We start from the raw sequence: 19,275 nt of genomic DNA, 5'->3' as shown, positions 1-19,275 counted from the left end.
ACCCCCCCGTACCCACCTGGAAACTACTGCAAGACTGCCTCACAGACCAAGTGTTTCGCCATGAACACAGGGATTATATCCAAGACCACTTCATACTAAACACAGGCACGGCAACGTCCAGACTGATAGAATGGGATGCATTCAAAGTTGTCACCAGAGGGCATTGCATACAACAAATAGTGGGGGTACGTAAAACACTCAAAAGGTCATTACAGAGCACTTAAACAGCACTAGAGGCTTTAACAAAAAAAACAGATATGGTGAAGCCACTCTAGCTCAAGTGGCAGCAGCCAAGACTTTCCATACAGAGGTCATGAGGGATCTTTGTAAATGTAACTTTAGGGTATATGCTACCAAGATGAATAAAGAAGGCAATAGAGCCGGGATGCTTCTGGCGTGGTTAGCCAAGCAAGACGCAGATCTAAAACCGATCATGGAAATCACAGACAAGACTGGGACCCCTCGACACCCGCAGGTAGATATTTTGCGTGTTTTTTATGACTATTACTCGGGTATCTATCAGGCCCGAGCGCAGGGAGAACACCACATGATAACCCAATTCCTCTGCCCATTGCCCATTACCCGCATCCCCTCCGCAGACAAAAAAAGTCTTAGAAATGAAAATCACATCGCCCAAGCAATCAGAGCATTAGCGCGCAACAAAGCACTAGGAATGGACGGCATCCCATTAGAATACTATAGCACCTTCTCAGCTTACCTGGTTCCCCGGGTTGTAGCCATGTATGAAGACGTGCTGAAAAGGAGAGAGCTCCCAGGCTCACTTAGGGAATCCATCCTAGTCACATTTCCAAAACCACACAGAGATCCAACGCTCCCCTCTTCATACAGACCAATAAAATTGGTAAATGCAGACTGTAAAATACGAGGAAAAATTTTGGCAGACCGTAACACCCAAATACTCTCACCGTTGCTCCACCCAGACCAATGCAGGTTCGTCCCAGGGTGTAACACCTCTCAGAATCTAAGCAGGCTTTTTCCATGTTCAAGACAGTGCAAGTACATAGTTCCCCAGTGCAGCATGTCTGATTCTAGACCTTGAAAAGGCCTTTGACACTTTGTTGTGGCTCTATCTATTTGCTGTCCTCTGCAGAATAAATATAGGACCTACGCTGCTGGCGTATACATGGCTCCTATATACAGGCCTACCTTCGCGGGTGAGAATAGGCAAATACATTTCTGCCCCATTCCCGATAGAGGGGTACAAGGCAGGGGTGCCCTTTGTCCCCCATCCTATTTGCCCTGGCAGTAGACCCCCTGGCGATGCGTTCATGTCGGGAGGGTGAGGCTTGGGGTATCCCGGTAGCAGACACGGTGCACTGCGTATCACTGTACGCAGACGTCCTCCTGATCTATGTCTGGGACGACACATGCGGCCTCGTCCCCATGTGGACAACATTGCAGGACTTTGCGGAGGCCTCAGGCCTCCACATCAATTGGGATAAGTCAACAATTTACCCATTGAGCCCCCACTTGGCCCCTCTCGACATATCATTTGGATCTCAGAAATTGCCTGGAGTACTGCGGCACCTCGGTATTAGGAGTGAAATTGTACCACTGCCCCGAAGACCTATACAAAGGGAACCACCGTCAGGTGTTGGCTGGGATACGAACAGCGGTGGGCTTCTGGAAATCATTGCCCTTAGCCCCCATCGGACGAGTAGCCCTTGCCAAAATGATCATGGTCCCCAGACTACTCTACCACTTCACCAACCTCCCAGTGATACCACCTCTCCATTTCTTCCGGGAGCTGAATACACTTCTCACTACATTGATACGGGGATATGGTTGACGTAGGGTAGCCTTAACTACACTATACTTACCCACAAATCAAGGAGGGCTGTGAGCACCATCCTTTGAAGCATACTTCCTAGCGGATCAACTCTAGTGGTTATCACACTGGACGGCAGAGCATCATATAGGAGAAACAATTACTGAAGAAGGCTGTGTACCTCTCCTGGCTATCTGGGGATTGCTCTTGCCAGGTACCAAGTCATTACGTACTTACCACTTGCAGGTGTCCATAGCCAGTGGGTGCATTAAGAAAATCCATGGTATGTCTAAAGAGAAGCCTCTATACTCACCTCTACTCCCATTGGCAGGGTTCCCCCGAAAGGATAAATACTACACCCCCCGAACCGTTTAGATCTGGACCGAGTACGCAATCACAGAGATGAAGTCTTTGTTCGAAGACGGCCAGCTGCGGACGTACGCCCAAATAGTTGAAATTATGACCTCCCACAGGGCCAATTCCTACTACACAGACAACTCTTAGACAGTGGCCATCAATACTGGGATGTAAATGAGGAGGAGCCCTCCACACATCCGGTGCTACTTCAATTCTGCATATGGGAGCGGGTAGACACCTATTTACTTGGCTCTATAAAGCTGTCCGGGATCTAATCCTCAACCCTCTACACTTGTTATGGCAGGTGTGGAAAAATGAAATAGGACCGGTATTTAATGATAAAGAATGGTAGAAGGCACTAGAACACGCGTTTCAAAAACATCCAATTCAATATTCACCACAGAGCATACCTCACACCACCCCGCCTTCACCGTTTTTACCCTTTGCATGCCCCCGTTGCCAGACCCCTGAGGCGGACTTCAAGCACATTTTTTGGGATTGCCATACTGTCTAATGGTGCTGGAACACAGTACACCAAACACTCCAAGCGACGACAAACATTATGACCATATCCACATGGGAAGCGTGCGCCCTCGGAATCTTCCGTAGACAAAAATCCGAAAAAGTACAAAGCCGCTTCGCATCCCTCGCCATTCTCTTAGCAGAACAGGGAATAGCCATGTATTGGCGGGCCCTGGAGGGTCCCTCTAACAAAGCTTGTGTAGGTGCCGTTAAAAAATGGGGCGGTACAAAAGGGGGTGGTGATGGACGGAGCATCTGAATCAATAAAACACTCACACCCAGTCAAAAGATCTGGGTTTAATCCATCACCGTTCTTTAGCCCACTCTGCCACCCCAGTTCAGACATGGGTATATGCAAATCAGTCTGACCCTGTGCCTTATGGGAACAGTCCAGCCCGAACTGCCAAGCCATGTCTTCCCTGGACCGGAAACAAGCTTCCGAGGACCGGTTTCTGGCATTCCAGCCGTCTTCAGCCCGGCTTGCTTGAATCCAGTGGCAAAGTGAGCAAGGGACTCACGTCTGAGCATACCCTGCCACACTTATGGCGGCCAAAAGCGGTACAAAAGGGGGTGGTGATGGACGGAGCATCTGAATCAATCAAACACTCACACCCAGTCAAAAGATCTGGGTTTAATCCATCACCGTTCTTTAGCCCACTCTGCCACCCCAGTTCAGACATGGCTATATGCAAATCAGTCTGACCCTGTGCCTTATGGGAACAGTCCAGCTCAAACTGCCAAGCCATGTCTTCCCTGGACCGGAAACAAGCTTCCGAGGACCGGTTTCTGGCATTCCAGCCGTCTTCAGCCCGGCTTGCTTGAATCCAGTGGCAAAGTGAGCAAGGGACTCACGTCTGAGCATACCCTGCCACACTTATGGCGGCCAAAAGCGGTACAAAAGGGGGTGGTGATGGACGGAGCATCTGAATCAATCTAACACTCACACCCAGTCAAAAGATCTGGGTTTAATCCATCACCGTTCTTTAGCCCACTCTGCCACCCCAGTTCAGACATGGCTATATGTAAATCAGTCTGACCCTGTGCCTTATGGGAACAGTCCAGCCCAAACTGCTAAGCCATGTCTTCCCTGGACCGGAAACAAGCTTCCGAGGACCGGTTTCTGGCATTACAGCCGTCTTCAGCCCGGCTTGCTTGAATCCAGTGGCAAAGTGAGCAAGGGACTCACGTCTGAGCATACCCTGCCACACTTATGGCGGCCAAAAGCGGTACAAAAGGGGGTGGTGATGGACGGAGCATCTGAATCAATCAAAACACTCACACCCAGTGAAAAGATCTGGGTTTAATCCATCACCGTTCTTTAGCCCACTCTGCCACCCCACTTCAGACATGGCTATATGCAAATCAGTCTGACCCTGTGCCTCATGGGAACAGTCCAGCCCGAACTGCCAAGCCATGTCTTCCCTGGACCGGAAACAAGCTTCCGAGGACCGGTTTCCTGGATTCCAGCCATCTTCAGCCCGGCTTGCTTGAATCCAGTGGCAAAGTGAGCAAGGGACTCACGTCTGAGCATACCCTGCCACACTTATGGCGGCCAAAAGCGGTACAAAAGGGGGTGGTGATGGACGGAGCATATGAATCAATCAAACACTCACACCCAGTCAAAAGATCTGGGTTTAATCCATCACCGTTCTTTAGCCCACTCTGCCACCCCAGTTCAGACATGGCTATATGCAAATCAGTCTGACCCTGTGCCTTATGGGAACAGTCCAGCCCGAACTGCCAAGCATGTCTTCCCTGGACCGGAAACAAGCTTCCGAGGATCGGTTTCTGGCATTCCAGCTGTCTTCAGCCCGGCTTGCTTGAATCCAGTGGCAAAGTGAGCAAGGGACTCACGTCTGAGCATACCCTACCACACTTATGGCGGCCAAAAGCGGTACAAAAGGGGGTGGTGATGGACGGAGCATCTGAATCAATCAAACACTCACACCCAGTCAAAAGATCTGGGTTTAATCCATCACCGTTCTTTAGCCCACTCTGCCACCCCAGTTCAGACATGGCTATATGCAAATAAGTCTGAACCTGTGCCTTATGGGAACTGTCCAGCCCGAACTGCCAAGCCATGTCTTCCCTGGACCGGAAACAAGCTTCCGAGCACCGGTTTCTGGCATTCCAGCCGTCTTCAGCCTGGCTTGCTTGAATCCAGTGGCAAAGTGAGCAAGGGACTCACGTCTGAGCATACCCTGCCACACTTATGGCGGCCAAAAGCGGTACAAAAGGGGGTGGTGATGGACGGAGCATCTGAATCAATCAAACACTCACACCCAGTCAAAAGATCTGGGTTTAATCCATCACCGTTCTTTAGCCCACTCTGCCACCCCAGTTCAGACATGGCTATATGCAAATCAGTCTGACCCTGTGCCTTATGGGAACAGTCCAGCCCGAACAGCCAAGCCATGTCTTCCCTGGACCGGAAACAAGCTACCGAGGACCGGTTTCTGGCATTCCAGCCGTCTTCAGCCCGGCTTGCTTGAATCCAGTGGCAAAGTGAGCAAGGGACTCATGTCTGAGCATACCCTGCCACACTTATGGTGGCCAAAAGCGGTACAAAAGGGGGTGGTGACGGTCCTCGGAAGCTTGTTTCCGGTCCAGGGAAGACATGGCTTGGCAGTTCGGGCTGGACTGTTCCCATGAGGCACAGGGTCAAACTGATTTGCATATAGCCATGTCTGAACTGGGGTGGCAGAGTGGGCTAAAGAACGGTGATGGATCAAACCCAGATCTGTTGACTGGGTGTGAGTGTATGATTGATTCAGATGCTCCGTCCATCACCACCCCCTTTTGTACCGCTTTTGGCCGCCATAAGTGTGGCAGGGTATGCTCAGACGTGAGTCCCTTGCTCACTTTGCCACTGGATTCAAGCAAGCCGGGCTGAAGACAGCTGGAATGCCAGAAACCGGTCCTCGGAAGCTTGTTTCCGGTCCAGGGAAGACATGGCTTGGCAGTTCGGGCTGGACTGTTCCCATGAGGCACAGGGTCAAACTGATTTGCATATAGCCATGTCTGAACTGGGGTGGCAGAGTTGGCTAAAGAACGGTGATGGATCAAACCCAGATCTTTTGACTGGGTGTGAGTGTTTGATTGATTCAGATGCTCCGTCCATCACCACCCCCTTTTGTACCGCTTTTGGCCGCCATAAGTGTGGCAGGGTATGCTCAGACATGAGTCCCTTGCTCACTTTGCCACTGGAGTCAAGCAAGCCGGGCTGAAGACGGCTGGAATGCCAGAAACCGGTCCTCGGAAGCTTGTTTCCGGTCCAGGGAAGACATGGCTTTGCAGTTCGGGCTGGACTGTTCCCATGAGGCACAGGATCAAACTGATTTGCATATAGCCATGTCTGAACTGGGGTGGCAGAGTGGGCTAAAGAACGGTGATGGATCAAACCCAGATCTTTTGACTGGGTGTGAGTGTTTGATTGATTCAGATGCTCCGTCCATCACCACCCCCTTTTGTACCGCTTTTGGCCGCCATAAGTGCGGCAGGGTATGCTCAGACGTGAGTCCCTTGCTCACTTTGCCACTGGATTCAAGCAAGCCGGGCTGAAGACGGCTGGAATGCCAGAAACCGGTCCTCGGAAGCTTGTTTCCGGTCCAGGGAAGACATGGCTTGGCAGTTCGGGCTGGACTGTTCCCATGAGGCACAGGGTCAAACTGATTTGCATATAGCCATGTCTGAACTGGGGTGTCACAGTGGGCTAAAGAACGGTGATGGATCAAACCCAGATCTTTTGACTGGGTGTGAGTGTTTGATTGATTCAGATGCTCCGTCCATCACCACCCCCTTTTGTACCGCTTTTGGCCACCATAAGTGTGGCAGGGTATGCTCAGACGTGAGTCCCTTGCTCACTTTGCCACTGGATGCAAGCAAGCCGGGCTGAAGACGGCTGGAATGCCAGAAACCGGTCCTCGGAAGCTTGTTTCCGGTCCAGGGAAGACATGGCTTGGCAGTTCGGGCTGGACTGTTCCCATGAGGCACAGGGTCAAACTGATTTGCATATAGCCATGTCTGAACTGGGGTGGCAGAGGGGGCTAAAGAACGGTGATGGATCAAACCCAGATCTTTTGACTGGGTGTGAGTGTTTGATTGATTCAGATGCTCCATCCATCACCACCCCCTTTTGTACCGCTTTTGGCCGCCATAAGTGTGGCAGGGTATGCTCAGACGTGAGTCCCTTGCTCACTTTGCCACTGGATTCAAGCAAGCCGGGCTGAAGACGGCTGGAATGCCAGAAACCGGTCCTCGGAAGCTTGTTTCCGGTCCAGGGAAGACATGGCTGGGGAGTTCGGGCTGGACTGTTCCCATGAGGCACAGGGTCAAACTGATTTGCATATAGCCATGTCTGAACTGGGGTGGCAGAGTGGGCTAAAGAACGGTGATGGATCAAACCCAGATCTTTTGACTGGGTGTGAGTGTTTGATTGATTCAGATGCTCCGTCCATCACCACCCCCTTTTGTACCGCTTTTGGCTGCCATAAGTGTGGCAGGGTATGCTCAGACGTGAGTCCCTTGCTCACTTTGCCACTGGATTCAAGCAAGCCGGGCTGAAGACGGCTGGAATGCTAGAAACCGGTCCTCGGAAGCTTGTTTCCGGTCCAGGGAAGACATGGCTTGGCAGTTCGGGCTGGACTGTTCCCATGAGGCACAGGGTCAACCTGATTTGCATATAGCCATGTCTGAACTGGGGTGGCAGAGTGGGCTAAAGAACGGTGATGGATCAAACCCAGATCTTTTGACTGGGTGTGAGTGTTTGATTGATTCAGATGCTCCGTCCATCACCACCCCCTTTTGTACCGCTTTTGGCCGCCATAAGTGTGGCAGGGTATGCGCAGACGTGAGTCCCTTGCTCACTTTGCCACTGGATTCAAGAAAGCCGGGCTGAAGACGGCTGGAATGCCAGAAACCGGTCCTCGGAAGCTTGTTTCCGGTCCAGGGAAGACATGGCTTGGCAGTTCGGGCTGGACTGTTCCCATGAGGCACAGGGTCAAACTGATTTGCATATAGCCATGTCTGAACTGGGGTGGCAGAGTGGGCTAAAGAACGGTGATGGATCAAACCCAGATCTTTTGACTGGGTGTGAGTGTTTGATTGATTCAGATGCTCCGTCCATCACCACCCCCTTTTGTACCGCTTTTGGCCACCATAAGTGTGGCAGGGTATGCTCAGACGTGAGTCCCTTGCTCACTTTGCCACTGGATTCAAGCAAACCGGGCTGAAGACGGCTGGAATGCCAGAAACCGGTCCTCAGAAGCTTGTTTCCGGTCCAGGGAAGACATGGCTTGGCAGTTCGGGCTGGACTGTTCCCATGAGGCACAGGGTCAAACTGATTTGCATATAGCCATGTCTGAACTGGGGTGGCAGAGTGGGCTAAAGAACGATGATGGATCAAACCCAGATATTTTGACTGGGTGTGAGTGTTTGATTGATTCAGATGCTCCGTCCATCACCACCCCCTTTCGTACCGTTAAAAAATGGGGAGCGGTAGAAGAAGAGGTACTAAGGGAGGAGGAAGTGAAGGGAATTCTCAAACATCACAATTACCTGGAATGGGCACAATTATTATACCAATTTACTCATGAAACAGAGCACACAGACTCACCTATGGCCTCCCGATCCCAGACCCCGCTCCTATCCCCGATAGGACCGACAGAGGCAGGCACTGGGCCAGACCCAAGTACCTAAGGACCATGATGTGTGGGGGCTACACCAGATAATCCCATGTGCTACACTGAGACAAACTACTACACCCCCCCCCCCCCACGTACACAACACCACACTGGGAAATGACAAAACAACCAGCAGCACACAGGTGTACATAGCTATATAATCCAACAGCTCCCCAATAACCTTCCCGGTTTACTGCCCAAAAAGTTGATGGTTCTTCCTCAGCTTCCTCATCTGCAGTTCTGAAACCAATGGTTTTTCAAATGGGTATGCATTCCTTGAAATTGCATATATGACAGCAGTAAAATGTAACGGTGGGGGATACACCATTAATCCACGGTCATGGGGAACTCATCTGACCAAGCTCTAACAAACATAAACAGCTTCGGGCAAGGGGGTAGCGCTCAGAATACTCTACTGTGCTATACTCAATGTTTGTCATCTGCCATAATGTAGTAACCTCTATGATCTATAGTCACTGTTTGACTTCTTGTACATGCTTGTCGTTTTGTCACAATGGTATCTTCATTTGTAACATAAAATGCTAAATACCAATAAAAATATGTAAACAAAAAAAAAACTGAGAAGAACATCTAGAGGATGGATCAGGAAAAGAAGAGGTTCGGTTTGGTCAGTCAACTGCGTTAAGAGTAGAATCAACAGTACTGTCCGGTGGGAGTAGGCTCTATAGAAAGTGTAGACACCAATGAAGCTGAGATCTGGTCCTCATTCACATGATTCTTTTGCACTGACGGTGGAGACAACCTCAATCTAATAGCAGAATAGCAGTATTGTTGTATACAATAAGATTACGTGTTCTAAGTTCCATGCCTATGAGATCTTATACGAGCTTGCACTTTTCAGTGAGACCGTTATTACGCCGTTTAGGGCTTACAATGTCAGAACGAATGATGAAAAGAGAATTTTATTTCAATCTGAACAGATAAAGAACTTTATTGATGAGCACCTTGGTATCTTCAAAAGCTCCTCTGTCCAGCTTGGGTAGCAAAGACAAATGCACAGACCTTTCATTCTCTAACTCTCTCTAACATGCGACTTGGATGTAGAGGGATGTGATACAGTGGGGAATTTACTCTAGGTTGAGAAACTGTCATTCACAGTCATATCCGCTTGAAGTAAATTTGGCAGATGGAGGTTCTCTTTAGCCCATGTGGCTGATTGTACAGTACAAGATGAGGGACATGCGTCCCCATGCATAGGCTGCAATAGGGGTGACTCATCGCCCTGGTTTAAATTGGATTTAACCTTGTTGGTCCCTACATGTGGGACAGGGACTGTCGAGGTGCTATTGGAATCACAGGTATACATTGTGGCTTGACTTAAAGTAACCAATCCTCCTTTCTTCTCAGCTCTATAGGCATAACCATCTCTTGGGCCAATGCAAGAAACCCCCTGACCAAGTTTGGAGAGGCTTACATGAGCAGTAGCAGGCAGCCACAACCAACCCCTTGAGATCATCTAGCTTACGGTGCAAGGAGTTTAAATCTGCATTGCTGAATGATGTAGACGAGATAACGTCATACAACGCAGATGGTACAATGATTGCAGAATTCATGGGCAGGTCAAGTTGTTGTATAGAAAGGGAGCCATGCGCTTGGCTGGGCATATTGTCAACCACTAAGCTATAGTACCTATTTGCACAAGGTGCATTAGGAACTACATAAACCATTGGTGATAAAGGTGGCTCAGGTGAAGAAATGGTAATCAGTGGAACCTCATTTACAAGCGCTGTCCACTCAGTATTTCCTGCTGGTTTTATGCCCCTTTTCTTAAACATTTCAGGGACTTTGGTTGCACATTTGGACCCTCTAAGTGTTGTAGTATCAGTTCTAATAATAGATTCCACTTCCTCTTTTAAGTGTTCAATATCATCAAGTGTGCAATTCCCACTCCCAGAAAGCTCAGTACCAGAGCCAATGGTGAAAGTTTTCTTTGACCTCTTGATGTTTGTTTTGGAAGGCTTATGTTTTCCCATGCTAAAAGACAAGGAATACCACATGCTATTCTTGATAAGTGATTTTAAGCAGGGGAGATTCAGAGGAACATGTCTAACTCACAGGATTACTTGATCGATGGCACTCCGAATAACCAGTGAAAGAGGGTGGTTCCAGTCGGGCCTCCTCAGGGCACTGATGGGCAAAGATGGGCCAGGTCTTCATTCAGGCGCTTGCTAGGGTGCGACCTGCATGCTTCCAATGCTGCGGGACTCAGTTGGCACTTAAGAGTGCATTGTCCTGGTCTGGCCCCGCCTACAGGACTCTGAAGTCTGGGGGATGAATTCCCACCCCAGATGACCATATAGGACAACAAAGTTCAAGGCCCCCGCTGTTGCTCAAGCCTGCCCTGTGGGACTCAGCTGGTGCTTAAGAGCACATCGCCCTGGCCTGACCCCGCCCACAGTATGCTGAGGTCTAGGGAACAAACTTCCACCCCAGATGACTGTAGGTGAAACAAAGTTCAAGGCCCCCGCTGTTGCTCAAGCTTGCACTGCGGGACTCAGCTGGCGCTTAAGAGTGCTCCATCCTGGCCCAGCCCACAGCATGCTGAAGTCTGGTGGATGTAGTCCCACCCCAGATGAACATAGGGGAAAACAAAGTTCAAGACCCCTGCTGTTGTTCACGGCCATGCTGCAGGACTCAACTGGCGCTTAAAAATGTGTCGTCCTGGCCTGGCCCCGCCCAAAGCACTCTGAAGTCCGGGGGACAAAGTCCCACCCCAGATGACCGTAGGAGAAAACAGAGTTCAAGGCCCCCGCAGATGCTTGCGCTGTGGGGCTGAGCGGACTCTTAAGAGCACTACTTCCTGGCCTGGCCCTGCCCACAGCACGCTGTAGCCTGGGGATGAAGTCCTACCCCTGATGACCTTAGGGGAAAACAAAGTTCAAACCCCCGCTGTGCCTCACGTCTCCGCTGCGAGTCTCAGCTAGCGCTTAAGAGCGTGTCCTCCTGGCCTGGTCCCGCCCACGGCATGCTCAAGTCTAGGAGATGTTGTCCCACGTTAGATGACCGTAGGAAAAAACAAAGTTAAAGGCTCCCGCTGGTGCTCCACTTCCTTCTCCCTGCTGTGCCCCAGTGCTGCAACAGACACACACCTCCAACTTACACCCTAGAATTTGGTTATTGACTATTTCGGGCAGCTAGGCTGTTGTTGTGGGGAGGGCAAATTATTCCTAGCCTGCGTCCTCAGCGCAGTCGGATGTAGAGGCTCTAAAACAGATAGGGTGATGCTTCCTATTGTTGAGGGTTGTGGAACCTTTGAGGCCTCTAATTTCTTATCCATCACATCAAGGCAGGTGACTAGGGGGCGCGTTCTATTGTTGTTATGTGCTTGAATTTCTCTGTACAGCTCTCTATAAAGTTGGTCATGAGCAGTAGGCTAGGTACTTGGAGACCCTATTTTATCTCGTGGGACGTGAGTGGGATTGGTAAGTCGCTACACTCACAGGACTTGTCAAGTAATAAGCTTGGTTGGGTAAAATGTAAAGGGCCAGTGCAGCGTGGGTGTATCGAGGGACCGGATTTGGATACGGTTTTATTTTATATGTAAAAAGGAAGGGGTATCCCCGACTAGAGTTCCTAATTCGGGATGAGTATAGTATTTGAAAGAAAAGTAATTAGGAACTGGTTTTAAATAAAGGACAGAACCAGACAAGTGACAGCAAAAACTATAGAAAAACAAAGTGCATGGTACAAAATTATAGACTTTATTTTATTAGATTATGGTTATGATAAAAAACATCGTTACTTTATTACAAATTTTTGTCGTGTGCATGCCTCCACTATACATGTGACAATTGATCTACATATATATACGCATTATTGTAACCTTAGTGCAGTTCAGTACATTTCAAAACATGATTTTGACTAGAGAACTGTATGGGAGCTTGTTTTAACACACTGTACATAAAAACATGGCTAAGTATGACATCTATACTAAGGTTACAATAATGCGTATATATATGTAGATCAACTGTCACATGTATAGTGGAGGCATGCACACAACAAAAATTTGTAATAAAGTAACGATGTTTTTTATCATAACCATAATCTAATAAAATAAAGTCTATAATTTTGTACCATGCACTTTGTTTTTCTATAGTTTTTGCTGTCACTTGTCTGGTTCTGTCCTTTATTTAAAACCAGTTCCTAATTACTTTTCTTTCAAATACGGTTTTATTTTAGACAGTGTCTTTCTTGTATGTGAGGTCAATCTTTTCCTAGCGAATTCCGCTGGATCCGTGATGACTGGCTTCCATCCGTCTTCCTTTGTCTCCACGGTGTCCTGTTCCCGGTGGCTCCTCTCCGGTAGTTGGAAAAGGGGAAACAGAGAAAAGAGGCCGTCAGGACTCTAGGTCTCTTAATAGGGGCCCGGGGGTTGGGAAAGTGAGGGACACCGCTGCTGTGCGTATATATACAATCCGGTGAGGTGCTGAAGGGTACGTGGTGAGGGTAGAGTGTATGGGAAGGGAGGGGAAGGACAAGGGTAGAATTTGGAAAGGGATATTTACAGGATATATACAACGTGGGCGATGTCTGCTGCTGCAGCGCTAAGGCGGAGAGACTCCCCGCCTCCCAACCCAGCCTGCAATTCGCTCCCGCACCTGTCTCAGCCACACTCCTCCCTCGGGAGTGTGGCACGGCGCTCCGTAGGGACGTTGGCCTCCTGGCTCGCCTTCCTTTTCTCCACCCGTACTCTGCTCTCTGCTCTCGCCTCTCCCTGCACTCCACCACGCTCCTGCCTCTACCTCCTGGGTGTCGTCACAAGCCGCCTCTTTCTCTTCCATTGTTTTCTCCAGTCTGGTGAAGCCGACATCACAGGTGGGCGTGCCCTCGTCCTCAGTATACGCCCAGTTAAAGGCGCCTTCCTTGTTCTCATCCGTTCCGTCTATGAGTGGTCACGATGACCAGTCGCCCTGAAGGGAAGGAGGGGAAGGATGTTCAGTGACCCACCATTCTTCTTGTGGTGTCCGTACGTCCACCCTCTGACCCTCTTTGTTACAGCCAGGAACCTTCTCTTCCTTGCTGGTTGATTTAGCACGGGTTACCCTGTTAGTCCTAGTGCCTCTTCTTTCTACACTTCTCTTGCATCTTTATGCACCCATATTGCTTCTTTCTGCACTTCTCTTCCCTCTTTCTGCACTTCTCTTGCCTCTTTCTGTACTTCGCATGCCTCCTTCTGTACTTCTCTTGCCTCTTGCTACATCTCTGTTGCATCTTTCTGCACCCCTCTTGCTTCTTCCTGCACTAATTTTCTATATTTCTGCACCTCTCTTGCCTCTTTCTATACCTCACTTGCCTCTTTCTGTACCTCTCTTGCTTCTTTCTTCACTTCTCTTGTTTCTTTCTTCATCTTTCTTACTTTTTCTGCATTAGTCTGGCCTCTTTCAGTTTTTCTCTTGCTTGTTTCTGCATCTTCCTATTTTTGCACTTCTATCGTCTCTGTCTTTGCCTCTCTTGCTTCTTTCTGCACCTTTCTTCCTCTTTCTGCACCTCTCTTGCCTCTTTCTGCACTTCTCTTGCTTCTTTCTGTGCTTTCTTCCTCTTTCTGCATGTCTTACCTATGTAGGCATAGTTAGAAATTAGCATTTCAAAAACATTAGAAATTCACCGAAAAAAACACAGGTTTCCGGGATGTTATATTTAGGAATTAGCATTTAAAAAAACCTTAGAAATTCACTGAAAAATACACAGGTTTAAGGGACGTTATAGTTAGCAATTTGCATTTTTAAAAACCTTAGAAATTCATAGAAAAAAACAAAGGTTACAGGGACGTTATAGTTAGGGTGATATTTCACTCGCACAAAACCAGAGAAATTCAGCTGGTATAGTAAGCTGAGCTAACTATAACTCACGCCCCCGCAGTGCACTGCTGATGATGTCACATATTACATCACTTATGACATGGTCAGTGACATCATTGATGACATCTCAAATGGCATCTCTGATTACATCATCCACATAATCTCTGATGTACCTACTCACACCCCAATAAAACCTATCATACACCCACCCCAAATTTCAGACTACCATTCTTGAAACCATTGACACACCAATACCAGTACGTAATACCCACTTACTGATTGATAGGTCTACATATACATCTACTCACTCACCCGTACAGAAACTCATACAGCCAGTCACTCACCAATACAGCCACTGAAATATCCACTCATACAGCCATATATATACTGTTAGACACCCATAAATCTAATCACACACCTCCTCACTCACCCAAACATTCTATCACACAGCCACTTACTCACTCATACAGAAACACACACACACTCACTACTCGTACAGATACTAACAAATACTTTCCATACAGTCGAAGATACAAGCACACCCTCACCCATGCAGCCACTCTCACAATCACTCACTCACACATACAGTCACTTATGTACTCCAACACTCACAAATGCTGTCTTTCACATATGCATTTACTCACCTGTATACCACTGAAACATCCATTCACTCAGCATCACAGCCATACACACACTCACTCATCCATACAGTCCCTCACAGACGCACTCATGAACCCATACACTGAGGGATTCACCTACTCATACATCAATGCAGGGAGTCACACCCCCCTCAACCACCCACACAGACACTCAGACACCCACACAGGCACTCAATCAATAACCCATATAGACACTCATGTATCTACTCACCAACCCAAGCAGCCACTTACACAGCAACTGACAGACTAATTCACAAAGATTAGTCACTCAACCATTCATTCACTAAGACACGTTTAATCACCCACTTATATAATCAGTCACATACGCATTAAATCATCCATACAGACACTCATACAACCTCTCTTTCTTCAATAAACCTTGACGTATATTATTGTAGCATTCTTAAACTTTTAGGAAACACTCAGTCATTGGATGATGTCATCAGTGATGTCACTGACCATGTCATGAGTGAAATAATGCGTGACGTCACTATCAGTGCATTGCAAGGGCGCAAGTTATAGTTAGCTCAGCTAACTATAACAGCTGAATTTCTCTGGTTTTGTGCGAATGACATGTCACCCTAACTATACCGTCACTATAACCTTTGTTTTTTTTAAATGAATTTCTAAGGTTTTTAGAAATACAAATTCCTAATCATAACGTCCCTGAAATCTGTGTTTTTCAGTAAAAAATAAATATATATATATATATATAAATCATATGTATTTTAATAATTTCCTTTTCAGAAACATCTGGATTGCTTATATTAATCTTCTATCTATAGGTTTAGATCATAAGGTCGTGTACTACAATGCTTTTAATGCAGTATTTTGTCCAGGGATTAGTGGGAATGAACTATAGGTGTGTTCATTGCTTTGCTTATAAATTGTGACCAGTTGTCTTTTCCCTTTAATAATACATGTATCAGCTTTATTGTGCTGCATATAACAGTACAGTATAATAGATCTGGATTTTCATTATTAAATGCTTCATTTATTGGATTATATGTAGGTTGTAGAATTAATATGTGTTTAAAGAGAACTATTACGTTAGCATGATTGTGGGCCTTAAGCTTTCGGTTGAGACATCTAATATTAACTTGAAATTTGTTTTCTGCATGTTGTCTCCTCTGCAGGTGCAGACCAAAGGCATTCAATAGTTTGCAAAAAGCACATTGTATTTTTGAGATAGTGTGGCGAGAAGGAACTATTTAATTTAGAACAAAGGGAGTGTTACCGGTTGGTACCATCAGGCAAAGCGAGGAACCCAAGGACACTTCGGAAGTGGAGACTGGATTATGGGGTTAGTGTTCAAGGTGCCAACTTCTTTCCTGCGAACTGGAAAAGTACTGTAATGTGTATGAGGTCATATTTCTCAAATGTTGTTTGTGCATTTTAATAAGTGAACCCACCTTGGTTTGGTCTTATTCAGAACCGCTTTATACTTGGAGAGGGACAAACCTCTCTTGACATCTCTAATTGTGTGGCTTCATGCTATACATGATTGCTTACCTATAGAACTTTACCAGAGATTCTAATGCTGACACCTTTCTTGCTTCCTTGATTGAATAGGGGTTTCCCTATCCTTAGTTTAGTGTAGGTATATTAGATGTTGCAAATCTTGTCCATGTATGGGGAGAAGGATTGAAAGCATTAATCTAGTAATCAAATATGTTTATTTATTTTCTGCATTGCAACCACATAAATTCGTATATGCTCTCTGCTTTTGAGGACCAATACGTACAATGCTTTGGTCTTCCTTTAATATTTTGTATTTTTGTAGTATGTTCTTGAGATTGATTTATATTAGTCTGCATTTAATGTTCTAATAGATATGTTAACTTCAATTTACTGAGTCAGACTTTTATTGTGTGGTCTTAATGATCACACTGTACCTGTAGATTTAAACTGTCATTAACCCCATTTCCTCTCAGGCTACTATAAAGGTCTATTGACTAAAGCTAAATTGGGAGAAACAGCCTACAGCATTCTCATTACCTAGACAAACCTCACTCCTGAAACTATCCACTATAAGCACATCTGGCTACCAAAACCACCAACTACCACAACCACTGTTCCCTTTAAGATGTGCAACCACGCACACGCGCACCTATGTGAATCTGAGCGTGCAGTGACTACTTGGAAGCACGCACACCACCAGAGGCAAGTATTTATGTTAATCGCAGCGCCCTGTAGAAGCATGCTGGGCGCTGCGATTAACATGAATACTTGTAGAAAAGCAGACAATCTGCCCCCGTGTGCACGCTATCAAGAAAAGTCATGCAGCAAGCCTAAAAGCATGACGCGTGCTTTCACAATCATTAACATATGTTAGTGTTTGTGAAAGCAAACGTTGTGCTGCTGGGCTTGGTGCCTTCCTTTTTTTAACAGAGCGCGGCAGTTTATGTGCCTTTTTGAAAGTTTTCATGTTAAATGCATCCCCTTGTGTAAGCATGGCCGAGCTGCAATTAACATGAAAACTTTCAAAAAGGCACGCAATTTGCCACACTCTGTTAACAATAGGCATGCAACAAGCCTAACAGCACAATTTGTGCTTTCACAATCACTAATATGTATTAGTGATTGTGAAAGCACATATCGTGCTGTTGGGCTTGCTGCCTGCCTTTTCTTAAAAGAGCGCAGCAGATTATGTGCCTTTTTTAACGTTTTCATGTTAAATGCCGACCGCGTGTAAGCATGTCGGGCCCTGCAACTAACATGACAAATTTCAAAAAGGCACGCAATTTACAGCGCACTATTAACAAAAGGCATGCAACAAGCCTAACAGCACAACGTGTGCTTTCACAATCACTAATATGTATTAGTGATCGTGAAAGCACCCATCGTGCTGTTGGGCTTGCTGCGTGCTTTTTCTTAACAGAGCGCAGCAGTTTGTGTGCCTTTTTGAAAGTTTTTATGTTACATGCAGCCCGAGTGTAAGCATTTCGGGAGCTGCAAGTTAACATCAACACTCTCAAAAAGGCACACGATCTGCTGCACTCTATTAACAAAAGGCACACAGCAAGCCTAACAGCATGACGTGTGCTTTCACAATCCCTAATATATATTAGGGATTGTGAAGTGCTGTTAGACTTGTTGTGTGCCTATTGTTGATAGATAGGACAACCAGAATTTTAAAGCCAAATACCGCCACATTTCACACAAACAGAAAATGGACTACACATAGCTGCCAAGGCTTCAGATTCCTATGTGTGACATTTTCAACATTTCAGTGCAATCAGTGCACAAGTCCTAAAAAAAGAAGTGGGGGGACTAACCTAGTTAGGGAGTATGCAAGTGACATCATGGCACGTGACATCACAGCGCGGGACATCACACATGGCGTCACAGGAATTGACATCACACATGGCATCCCAGGACTTGACCCCACACATGGCAACACAGGAATTAACATCATAGAAAGTGGCATTACAAGTCACAACTTTACAGGAAGTGTCAACACAATAAGTGACATCAGATCTAAAGCCTTCACATATATGTTTAGCAGGTCTTTCATTTGTACATATGAGGTAATTGCGAGGATATTAGCACAGTGATCTATAGAAGACGATATGTGACCTCTATACCTCGCAATCCCCCAGTTTTATGTAACACATCCTGTACATTAATTTACAAACATATAATTTATTGTATAAGTAATATCCACGTTTTGATGTAAAGCACTTTAACTCGGTGCATTGGAATGAGTGGGGCTTTACAAGAAAAAATAGTGGTACTTAAATTATTTCAACGCCATCTCAGGGCAAGTAAGCTCTATATAAATGCAATTTGCTCTGTGTAAATCCTGGGAAAGACCAACACATCTGATATTCTTCCAGTGCATGCATATCTCCTAAACAGGGACTGAACGGAGTGAAAATCTGCCTCTCTTTAGTATGTGTGAAGTGCTAACAATGTGTGAGCCTTTGTTTCCCCTCCGCTTCATTTGCATCAGGTGTGAGGCTCCTGACTGCTCACAGCCAAGAGACTCAAACAAAAGGAGGCATAATGACCCCTCAAATTCCGGCTTTGTTATAGGCCCTGTGGGAGTCTTAAATAAGAAAGCCCCATCCCCGCCTACATGTGGTTGCTTGTTGCAGATGGAAAGCAGACAACATGCAGGTGCTTCTGAAAGTGTCCTGGTGTTTGAAATTACACCAGGACGATTTTAGCACATTATTCGGTGTGGCCAAAAATCTTGGCTGGGTGGACAGCGTTCACCCTGTGAAAAAGGTGGGTGTCCACCCGCGTGTACCTCCAACTTGTGCCCTGAGTGCAATTATGAGTGACATTTCAATGGCTTTGAGTGACACTTTCTTGAGAGCATATTCAGCTTGGCTCTACCCAGTACACTAGAACCCCATTCCCAATGTGAACCAACCTGCCCCACACAGTGCATTCAAATACCACACAGCCATTAGAACTAACTTCATTCATATCCACCAGAA

Source organism: Lissotriton vulgaris, chromosome 10 (genome assembly GCF_964263255.1).
Source record: "Lissotriton vulgaris chromosome 10, aLisVul1.2, whole genome shotgun sequence".
Taxonomy (NCBI): Eukaryota; Metazoa; Chordata; class Amphibia; order Caudata; family Salamandridae; genus Lissotriton; species Lissotriton vulgaris.
This window is presented reverse-complemented; position numbering follows the sequence as displayed.